Source organism: Sapajus apella, unplaced genomic scaffold, assembly GCF_009761245.1.
Source record: "Sapajus apella isolate SASKATOON/1434 unplaced genomic scaffold, GSC_monkey_1.0 scaffold21, whole genome shotgun sequence".
Taxonomy (NCBI): Eukaryota; Metazoa; Chordata; class Mammalia; order Primates; family Cebidae; genus Sapajus; species Sapajus apella.
This window is the reverse complement of record NW_022436961.1, coordinates 29,384,291-29,395,943: the sequence shown is the minus strand read 5'-3', so window position 1 is coordinate 29,395,943 and position 11,653 is coordinate 29,384,291.

Sequence of the window (11,653 nt, the reverse complement as noted above, 5' to 3'; positions counted from 1 at the left end):
TGATGCAGGAGAATTGCTTGAACCCAGGAGGCGGAGGTTGCGGAGAGCCGAGGTTGTACCATCACACTCCAGCCTGGGTAACAAGAGTGAAACTCTGTCTCAAAAAAAAAAGTCAACATGCTCCTACTATAGGATCCAGCATTGTGCTCTTGGGCACTCATCCCATAGAAATGAACATCATTTATACACAGTTTAATGTGTAAAAGAAACCTCAAATATACACAGGAAAATTTATTTTTAAAAAATGTTCTCAGTACTTTGGGAGGCCAGGGAAGGATGCTCACTTGAGGCCAGGGGTTTAAGATCAGCCTGGACAACATAGTGAGACTCTCTCTCTACAAAATATAAAAACATTAGTAGTGCATGGTGGCATACACCTGTAGCCCTGGCTACTTAAGAAACTGAGGTGGGAGAATCGCTTGAGCCTGGGAGTTCAAAGTTACAGTGAACTATGGTTGCACCACTGCACTTCAGCCTGGGTGACAGAGTGAGACCCTGTCCCTTTAAAAACAAATAAAACAAAGGTATTTGTAATAGCCAAAGGTGGAAACAAACAAAATATCCCTCAACAGGTGAATGATTAGACAGATTATAATACACCTATCCCTTGGAATACTGAAATACTGATCAGCAGTAAAAAAGCAATGAACTATTGCACATAACAACTTGGATGAATCTCAAAGGAATCGGGCTGAGCAAAAAAAAAGCCAGTCCCAAAAGATCACAAACTGTATGATTCCATTTATGTCACATTCTCAAAATGACAACATTACAGAGATGGAAACCAAATTGGTGATTGCCTGGGTTTAGGGATGGCTGGTGAAAGAGGGGTGGATGTAAAGAACTAGAAAGGGGGACACGAGGGAATCGTGTAGCGATAGAATCCTTTTGTATCTTGATTGTGGTGATGGTTCCGTAAACACAAGTGTGATGAAACGATATGACCTACCCATTTGGTTATTTGTTGCCCAGACTCATTGATCAACTTAGTTGTTTCAAGTTCCTTTCTTTTTTTCTTTTTTTGAGATGGAGTCTTGCTCTGTTGCCAGGCTGGAGTGCGGTGGTGCAATCTCGGCTCACTGCAACCTCCACCTCCTGGGTTCAAGCGATTCTTCTGCCTCAGCCTCCCGAGAGGCTGGGACCACAAGCACATGCCACCACGCCTGGCTAATGTTTTTGTATTTTTAGTAGAGACAGTGTTTTACCATGTTGGCCAGGATGGTCTCCATCTCTTGACCTCGTGATCTGCCTGCCTCAGCCTCCCAAAGTGCTGGGATTACAGGCGTGAGCCACTGCTCCCGGCCAAGTTCCTTTCATACCTAAGAAAATCCCTTTCCCAACTTTGTTGGCAACCTCCATACTTTACATATAACATAAACTAGAGAGCATTTATTATGTTTATGGTGAACACTGAATATAGATTGCAACCTTCAGGGAATAAACAATGTCAGGAAAGATCTGATCCTGAGTAGGCCAAACAACCATGGTGATTGAAAAGTATGATTATTAAAACTGCTGACTGATTTAAGTTCTTCATACACATGATTTTCTCTCTTGACAGCTATTCCTTGGGCAATAAGGGAAGAAGCGGTAACTCTCTTTTAGAATCATTATCTAAGCTACAGAGGGAGCTGGATGTAGAAACTCTATCTTTTTAATTAACAAATAAAAATTGCATATAGTTAAGGTGTACAACTATGATGTTTTGGTATATGTGTACATTGAAGAGTGGCTAAATCAAGCTGTTTAACACATGCATTACCTCACATACTTATCACTATTTTGTGGTGAGAACATTTAAAATCTACTCTCTTAGCAATTTCAAGTATACAGTGTATTTAGATCTCTTGAACTTACTTCTCTTGATTTATTCCTTCAGATATTTTTTATCTAAAATTTTGTGTTTTGACTAACATCCTCTCAATCCCCTCAACCCCCATTTCTGGTAACCACCATTTTACTCTCTGTTTCTATGAGTTTGGCTTTTGTAGATTCCATGTACAGATGCTTCTTGACTTATGATGGGATTATGTCCTGATAAAAACATTATAAGTTGAAAGTATCATAAGTTGAAAATGCAATGAATATACCTAACCTACTAAACACCACAGCTGAGTCTTGCCTAACTTAAACATGCTCAAAACACTTACATCAGCCTACAGTTGGGCAAAATCATCTAACACAAAGCCTATTTTTAGTGAGGTGCTGAATATCTAAATGCAATGTATTAAATACTGTACTAAAGTACAGTTTCTAGTGAATTTGTATTGTTTTTGCACCAATGTGAAATTTAAAAAATCCTAAGTCAAACCATGTAAGCTGGGGATCATCTGTGTGAGATCATGAGTTATTTTCCTTCTGTTAAAGGTTTGTTTCACCGAAACTCTTGATGTCAATAAAATCATCTATAAAATAATTCTACAGGCAGGCAACCAAACATTTTTAGATACTCCTCACTGGTATTTGTACACAATTTTTCGGCATATACTTTCTCAAATACTGCCTCATTTCATTGCTCTACTAGTTCTGCAATGTAAATATTCTTATCCTTGCCTTACAGATGAAAAATAAATGGCTCCAAGATTGAGGCTTAGTATCACACAATTAGCAAGTTGAAAAGTCAGGCAGGGCTCAGAGCCAGGCTTTAAAATTCCATCCAATGTTTGATCCACTAGACCAATGAAAGAAATTAAAATAAGATGATTAACTTAAGTAATGCTGGACGGGCCATGTGGTCTGGGGAGACAATCACTAGACTGAAGAGGCACTAGATGTGGTTCTATGCAGTAGCAGGCTCTGTGACCTTGAACATGACATTCAACTCTCCAGCATCGTGATTTCATCATCTGCAAAAATGAGATAGCTAACATCTCTAAGATGCTTTTTTTTCTATCTCTAAAATTGTTTACTTTGATAGGGAACATTGGCCTTCTATTTTGACAATTTCTATTCCTAAAAGAGGATAGATGGTCAATTTCTGAAATATAAAAGTGCAATAACATTTAGGGCATATTTATCTGTCTACAGAAATCACTAACACAATTTTTGCAAAATAGCAAAGAAGAAATGGACATTTTAAAATATTTCTTATCAACCAATAAATCAATAAAACTTGAAACCCAAATTGAAGGCAGGCTTAACGCAATAAAATGCAGTCTGTTAGGTTTCCAGCCAAGAATATAAAGTTCAGGTGCCTATTTAAAGCCCTGGCAAGCACAATAGCTCAAATCACCAATGTGGAGAACACTCTGTAACCAAATCCCTTCTTGCAAATCTGGGAGAAATTATATCTCCAATGACAATTGGCACATCCTTCAGCAACTAATTGCCTACTCATTCAGTAATTCTCCAGTTCTCCAGTTAAAATTCCTAATCTTTAGTCTTTAAGATGCAGGCAGGAAGTGTTTCAGCAGGGAAATCAGAAAAAAAAAATGCAGAGGAGTTCAAATGAGACCTGATTCATGCCATTAGAAAAATGATTCAGCAGGGGGTAAAACTAAATTATAAGAACTCTGAGGTTAGCAAGTTCTCACAGGCTTAGCGCATCAGAATGCTGTCATTTCATTAGGTAGCAAATCATGCCAATAAATTAGCATTTTCATACTTACTAATACTAAAAGAACCTCAAGAACTTCCCTTCAGTGTCTTCAGAAATCTAAATCTTATAACAGTTTAGATCCATCTTCATTCCAAGTATCTACCAAATAGAGCTTAAGCCACAAGCTAATCCTGGTCACTCTTACAATAGAGCATAGGGGTGAACAATCATCTGTATTTGGATGATGACTATGGACACTGCAGGATTCGTGAATAGTAGAGGCTAGAAGACATTTAGAAGTCACCCAACCCAATACTTCCATTTAACAGGCTAATCTCAGGGCCAGGAAAGTGAAGTTCCTTGCCTGGTTCACCCAGAAGGTTTATGCTGTCTTCTTCCTCCACAGTCAACATTCTCCCAGTTAAACGGACTCTGAGTATACCACAGAAGACACAGTATTTTCTCTTTTAGGCTTTTTTAGAGGAGTGGTTTTTGTTCATTATGAAGAAGAAAGACATCAGAGAGTTCATTGCTATAGAAGCCAGAGGAGAGCAATGTGGAGGTTTCAGCCAAAATGTGGCTAATTTAAGAATATATATACATACATACATAGATGCACAAGCATTGTTGAACATTTGTTTTTTGGTTTTTTTGTTCTTACTCTGTCTCCCAGGTTGTAGTGCAATGGCGCTATCTTGGCTTATTGCAAACTTCAGCTCCCAAGTTCAAGCGAATCATCTGCATCAGCCTCCTGAATAGCTGGGACTACAGGCATGCACCACCACACCGAGATAATTTTTCTATTTTTAGTAGAGACAGGGTTGCACCATGTTGGCCAGGCTGCTCTTGAACTCCTGACCTCAGGTGATCCACCCACCTCGGCCCTCCCAAAATGCTGCAATTACAGATGTGAGCCACTGCTCCTGGCCACATTGTTGAATATGTGGACATGCTTTACAGAAAGGTTCAGCCAGTGTTTATGCCTGGAGAAGACACCTTTCCTTTTGCTGAAATGATTATTCAATACAAAATAGAGGTAGGAAAGAGCATTTGGAATAAACATATCAGGGCTTGAATTTGGTCGTGTGCCTTTCTCAACAGTGTGTCCTTGAACAGTTTCAGAGTTAGTTTAGGGGTTAAATAAGCTGGCATTCAAAATGCCTACATAAGTGCCTGGCAACCTGGCAGGCAGTTAACTCTTTCCCACTTATTTGCGTTTGGGAAAGACTGCAGAGTCAGCATGGAACTCCTTCCAAGTTCTCCCTGCCAGTGCTGCAGGACAAGTGGCATGGAACAAGCAGGAGAGTCTGCGTGGGTGCTGGATCCCAGGCAAAAGGGGCATCCACTTTTGAAGCATTGTTTTTGGATTTGATGTCAATGAAGCCAGATGAAAGGAAAGAGCTCATAACTACTTCATAGATCCTCATACTGAGAAAGTGGCTAGATGCAGCCAGAAATAAAAGCTGATCCCAGTAGATGCCCTTTCACAGCTGCTAACATAAACGAACTCAAGAAATGGAGGCATGACTGGGCCTTAGAAGAAAAGGAATCAGAGCACTGGGAACTCAATTCTGTAACACAGGTCAAAAGACCTGTGCCAGGTGAGTGCTGTTTGACCTTAGAAAGATAGCAGTCGGCTAAATCTAAATCATTCACACAACATGCCCCAAACAGCTAAGATCACCACGAAGTGCAAATAATGCCATGCATTAACTCATGCCTTCAGCATTACCTAACGGCAGAGGCTACTACCAACTTCCAGTTACCTGTAAGCAGAGAAATCGACACCAAATTTCAAAAAAGCCTGAGCTCCAGCTGCTAGTCCGAGCAGAGAAGGATCAGGGGACAAAGAGTTAAGAGACTCTGAAAAGAGGAGCATGGAAGAGAGAGACAAACTAGACAAAACCTTCCTCCCAATCTCCCCAAGAAAGAAAAAAATCTAAGTGCTAAAATACCCAGCACAGACTGGAGCTTTGTTGTTTCACAGTATCAGCCACAGGGAAGTAGCTTGAAAGTGGGTGGGACAGGTAGTAGCAGCCTGATAGAAGCATGCTTCCAGGGGAGAAGGAGATAGAGATAATATAGTCCCCTTGGTCAAGAGATCGAGACCATCCTGGTCAACACGGTGAAACCCCGTCTCTACTAAAAATACAAAAAATTAGCTGGGCATGGTGGCGTGTGCCTGTAATCCCAGCTACGCAGGAGGCTGAGGCAGGAGAATTGCCTGAACCCAGGAGGCGGAGGTTGCGGTGAGCCGAGATAGCGCCATTGCACTCCAGCCTGGGTAACATGAGCGAAACTCCGTCTCAAAAAAAAAAAAAGAATTTGGCAATGAAGGGAAAAAAAGAAGCAACAGAGGAAATTAAAGATCCTGCAGAAATGAAAGAGAACTACAAGGCAAGGCATGGCAACCCATGGAATAAAATTCATTTTATTGCACAGGCTATAAAATGCTAGGAATGAGGGGGGAAAAAAACAGACCAACTGTACACAATGTTCCTGAAAAAAGAAAACAGAAAATAAAAATTCCCCCACAAAACATCAGTCAAGAAGCAGAAGATAGCACTAACATGATACTTCAAACTGAATTAAATATCTCCAAATGAGCATCTTAGAAATACTTTTTACATTCTTAAAACTTGAAATTCAAAAACTAAGATTACAATTGTGCAAAACACAGAAAGAAATGGAACAAGAGCTAATCAAGATCAAGACAAAAATAAAAAGAAGGGCAAAGAATATCCACTCAGAAATGGAGAATAAATTATAAAGTCCCCAATGGAACAGAGTAAAAAAGAATAATAAAGAATAATGAAAAAAGGCAGGTAAACAACTAAGATTAAAAATGAATAAAGAAGTAAAAGGGGGTAGAGAGAAAGGAGTTGAAAATCAGAATAAAAACAATATTCAATATATGCAATTGGAGTCCTTGAAGAAGAAACATGAAGCAATGAAACAGAACTAATATTTGAAACTATAATTCAAGAAAATGTTTTAGAAATAGAGAAAAGTCAAATCTATATATTGAATGGAAACAATATACCTCAGAAAAATTATTCTACGTGATCAATTCTAAGACATAGCCTAGAAAAACAAGTAGATCTTAAAGGCAATAAAAAATTATCTGGGATCCAGGCAAAAAAAAAGGAGAAAGTGAGGCTTACGTGACTTCTCAAGAGAAATGCACAAAGCATGGTAACAGCAGAGCAGTATTTTCAATATACACAAAGAGAGAGAGAGAGAAGGAGGGAAGGAAGAAAGAAAGGAGGAGAGGGAAAGACAGGGAGAAAGAAGCCAAGGATTGTATTTTATCACAAATATTTGCAACTAACTTTGTTATTAAAACACTTCTACTAACCACTATAGTTCTATGAATCCAGGCATCACACCCACTCTTCTAGCATGATCAACTCATACATCTTCTGTGAAAAAAATTCTACCTCTGAAATTAGCTCTATGTATATGACATACCTCAATGCCCATTCTAATGTCTAGTATTCCACCACAAAAAATAGGAAATATGTCTGACAAAAGAGTGAATTATAGAGGTTTGAATGTGTCAAAAATATGTGTAGGAAACTTAATCCCAGCTGCAACAGTGTTGGGAAGAGGAACTTATTGAGAGGCAACTAGGCTATCAGGGTTCTGCCATCATGAATGAATCAGTGCCATTATACATGGATTCTGTATAACAGTACAAGCTCAGCTCCCTTTTGTTTCACTCAACCTCTCTTGCCCTTCTATCTTCCACCATCAAACGACATAGCAAGAAGACCCTTTTTGGATGCCAGCCCCTCATTATTGGACTTCTCAGCCTCCAGAACCATAAGCCAGTGAATTTTTCTTTATTACAAATGACCTAGTCTCAGGTATTCTGTTACAGCAGCACAAAACAGATTAAGACAGATTGTTAGAAGAAAAACTTCAGACCAATTAAATTTAACAGAGTTTATCTGAGCAAAGAACAATTCATTAATCAGGCAGCACTTAGCACCAGAAGGGGCACAGAGAGCTCAGTCCAGTGGCATGAACGGTAAACCTTTGTAAGTTGAACATGAAAGCAGAAAAATCACTTAATTGGCTACAGCTAGGCATTTGCCTTATTTGGACATGGTCTAATCAGTCGGCAGCCTGTGACTGGTGGAAGAAGTGCTATTTGTCATTGCCTGAAACCTAGCTATTTGTTACAAAAAATATACTCTTGTGTTACATTTGGGTTTGTTTGTTAAGTTAGATTGTGGCTTGTTATGTAGAAGCTCAAAGTACAGAGATAGCCTCAGGCTAATGATCTCCTGCTTATTTACTCTAACAACCTAAGTGATCTTGAAGTATCATCGCTATGGAAATAGTTTTAACCTTCAGGTCCTTAGGGAATACTTTCTACTCACATACCCTTATAGCAAAATATTGTAGAGAGGAAGCTCCATTCTACCAAGTAATGACAGAGAAATCTTTGGCAAAGAACGAAAATGAGGATGTAATATGTTTATTTGTATATCTAAATTGAAAAGTGAGGTCACTACGCGTGAGGACATGAATCGAAGAATAATGTGCAAACATTGTGTGTTCTGAGAAAGTAGAAAGTATGTGACTACAATAAATGTCAGGAAAAGGAATTTTTAAAAATAAAATAAGATCATTAATGGATGTATAGATAATAAATGAGAGTTAAGGAATACCATTTAAAATGTGTGAAAGGCAGAATAATGACTTACAAAGATGTCCATGCTTAAGTCCTGAGACTTCTGACAATGTCAAGTTACACAGAAAAGTGGCTGTTATAGATAAGGCTCATGCCACAAGCCTTAAAAAAGACAGATTATCCTTGATGATTCAGATGTGACCAATGTAATCACATGGGCTCGTAAAAGTGAAATAAGAAGGCAGAGGGTCAGTCAGAGAGATGTGATAATGGAAGAGGAGACAGAAGAGATGTGAAACATAAGAGGGGCTCAATGGGCCACTGGTCCTGAAGATGGTGGAAGGAAGCTACATGCCAAGCAATGTGGGCAGCATCTGGAAGCTGGAATGCCCCCCAGCTGACAGTTTGCAAGGAAAAGGCAACCTCAATTCTACAACCACAAGGAATTAATTCTGCCAGAAATCTGCATGAGCAAGGAAACAGATTCTCCCCTGGAGCCTCCAGAAAGGGTTGCATCCGTGATGAGACTGTGATCTTAGCCTGTAAGGTAATAAATTTGTTTTGTTTTAAGTTACTAAGTTTGTTGTCCTTTGTTATGGCAGCAATGGAAAACCAATAGAACTGACACACCAGAAAATAAACAAGAGAAAACTGTAAAAAGATACCGGTACCAAAGTAACCACATGAATTTAAATAAAAGCCTTCTTAACTACCAAAGTGAATTCTAAAAAGGAGCAAAGAAGACACAGCACATAAACAAACATAGTATATATCATGCAGCACACACAGGAATTATAACCTAAACTGAAATATGTAACCCCAAACTGGAACCTAAGATAATGAGTTGAGCCCACAATATCAGTCATTTAAATAAGATTTTCAGGTTCAGGGACCATCATGGCAGACAGAAGGCAGGACTATATTGCAGCTCTGGACAGAGCAGTGTGGGGAGGCTCGTATTGTGAATCGGAGCTTGAGATCGACTGCAAGAACAAACAGCAATCCCAAGAGGATGCACAGCTCCTGTGAAGGAAACAGACTGCTCCTGCATGACCCGGGAAACACCCTAAATACTTTGAGTCTCCCAACTACAGAAGTGGGAAAGGAGATCCTCCTCTCCTGAACACACACATCCCCTAGGGAAAGTGAAGGTCTGTTTGTGGGAGAAGTTTCCAACCTTACCTGGAGCTGATTCAATTTAGAGAGCTGAGCAAAATACAGGGGTTGAGGAAGCAGCAGGAAGGCACTGGGAGCCCACTGGGTCCGAGGCAGCCCATTCCTGCCTGGCACCACAGTAATCCATAGGGAGGGCGGCCAGAGGAGCAGGGGTTAAAACTCCACAGGGAGAAAGAAATCTCTAGATGAACTTTGTAACAATTTGAACTGGGCAAGAAGGCTCCTGGCCAGAATTCAGGGTAGGGCACAAATCTGGTGAAGAACCAAGCCCTTTCCTTTTGCAGCTGGAAGGTGGGTAGCCTGGGGTGAGATTTCAAGCCCATTTTGCCCACCACCTGGAAACAGACTCGGGGATGTTGATAGGGGCACAGTGGGAGTGAGACCAGCCCTTCAGTGTATGTGAGAGCTGGATGAGGCCTATGACTGCTGGCTTTGCCCCGCTCCCCTGACAACCTTCATGACTCAGCAGAGATAGCCATAATACTCCCAGGTACACAACTCCAGTGATCTGGGAATCCCACCCCCATCCTCCACAGCAGCCATAGCAGGACCCTCCTAAGGAGAGTCTGAGCTCAGACATGCCTATCCCTGACCCCACCTGATGGTCCTTCCCTACCCACCTGGGTAGCTGAAGACTAAGGACATATAATCTTGGGAGTTCTAGAGTCCCACCCACCACCAGTTTCTCTCCATACTACAACAGTTGATGTTCTCTGGAAAGCACCACCTCCCAGCAGGAGGCCAACCAGCACAAAAATAGAGCACCACCAAAGCTAAGAACCCTCAGGGAGGCCATTGCACCAGCCCTGACACCTCCACTGGAACAGGTGCTGGTATCCATGGCTGAGAGACCCATAGAGGGTTCACATCACAGGACTCTGTGCAGACAACTCCCAGTACCAGCCCAGAGCTGGATAGACCCCCTGAGTGGCTAGACCCAGAAAAGAACAATAATCGCAGCAGTTAGGCTCACAGGAAGCCATATCCACAGAAAAAGGGGAGAGTACTACATCAGGGAAATACTCTGTGGGACAAAAGGATCTGAGCAACAGCCTTCAGCCCTAGACCTTTCCTCTGACAGAGCCTACCCAAAGGAGAAGGAACTAGAAAACTAACCCTGGCAATATGACAAAACAAGGCTCTTTAACACCTCCCAAATATCACACTAATTCACCAGCAAAAGACTCAAAGCAAGAAGAAATGTCTGATTTACCTGAAAAAGAATTCAGAAGGCTAGTTATTAAGCTAATCAGGGAGACACCAGAGAAAGGCAAAGCCCAGCGCAAGGAAATCCAAAAAACAATATAAGAAGTGAAGGGAGAAATATTCAAGAAAATAGATAGCTTAAAGGAAAAACAATAAAAAATCCAGGAAACTTTGGATGCACTCTTAGAAATACAAAATGCTCTGGAAAGTCTCAGCAATAGATTTGAACAAGTAGAAGAAAAAAATCAGAGCTGAAAGACAAGATCTTTGAATAGGAAACTATGAACAAGGCCTTCAAGAAATCTGGGATTATGTTAAATGACCAAACCTAAAAATAGTTGGTATTCCTGGGGAAGAAGAGAATTCTAAAAGCTTGAAAAACATACTTGGGAAAATAATAAAGGAAAACTTCCCAAGCCTTGCTAGAGACGTAGACATCCAAATACAAGCAGCACAAAGAACACCTGGGAAACTTATTGCAAAAAGGCCATTGACTAGACACACTGTCATCATGTTATCCAAAGTTAAGGTGAAGGAAAAAAACTTAAGAGACGTGAGACAGAAGCACCAGGTAAACCATAAAGGAAAACCTATCAGATTAACAGCAGATTTCCCAGCAGAAACCCTACAAGCTAGAAGGAATTGGGGCCCTATCTTCAGCTTCCTCAAACAAAACAATCATCAGCCAAGAATTTTGTATCCAGTGAAACTAAGCATCATAGATAAAGGAAAGATACAGTCTTTTTCAGACAAATGCTGAGAGAATTCATCATTACCAAACCAACACGTTAAGAACGCTAAAAGGAGCTCTAAATCCTAAAAAAAAAAAAAAAAACAAAACCTGGAAACACATTAAAACAGAACCTCTTTAAAGCATAGATCACACAGGACCTATAAAACAAAAATACAAGTTAAAAACAAAAAGCAAAAAACCAAAGTACACAGGCAACAAAGAATATGATGAATGCAACAGTACCTCACATTTCAATACTAACATTGAATGTAAATGGCCTAAATACTCCACTTAAAAGATACAGAACCACACGCTCGGTGCAGTGGCTCATCCTTGTAATCCCAGAACTTTGGGAGGC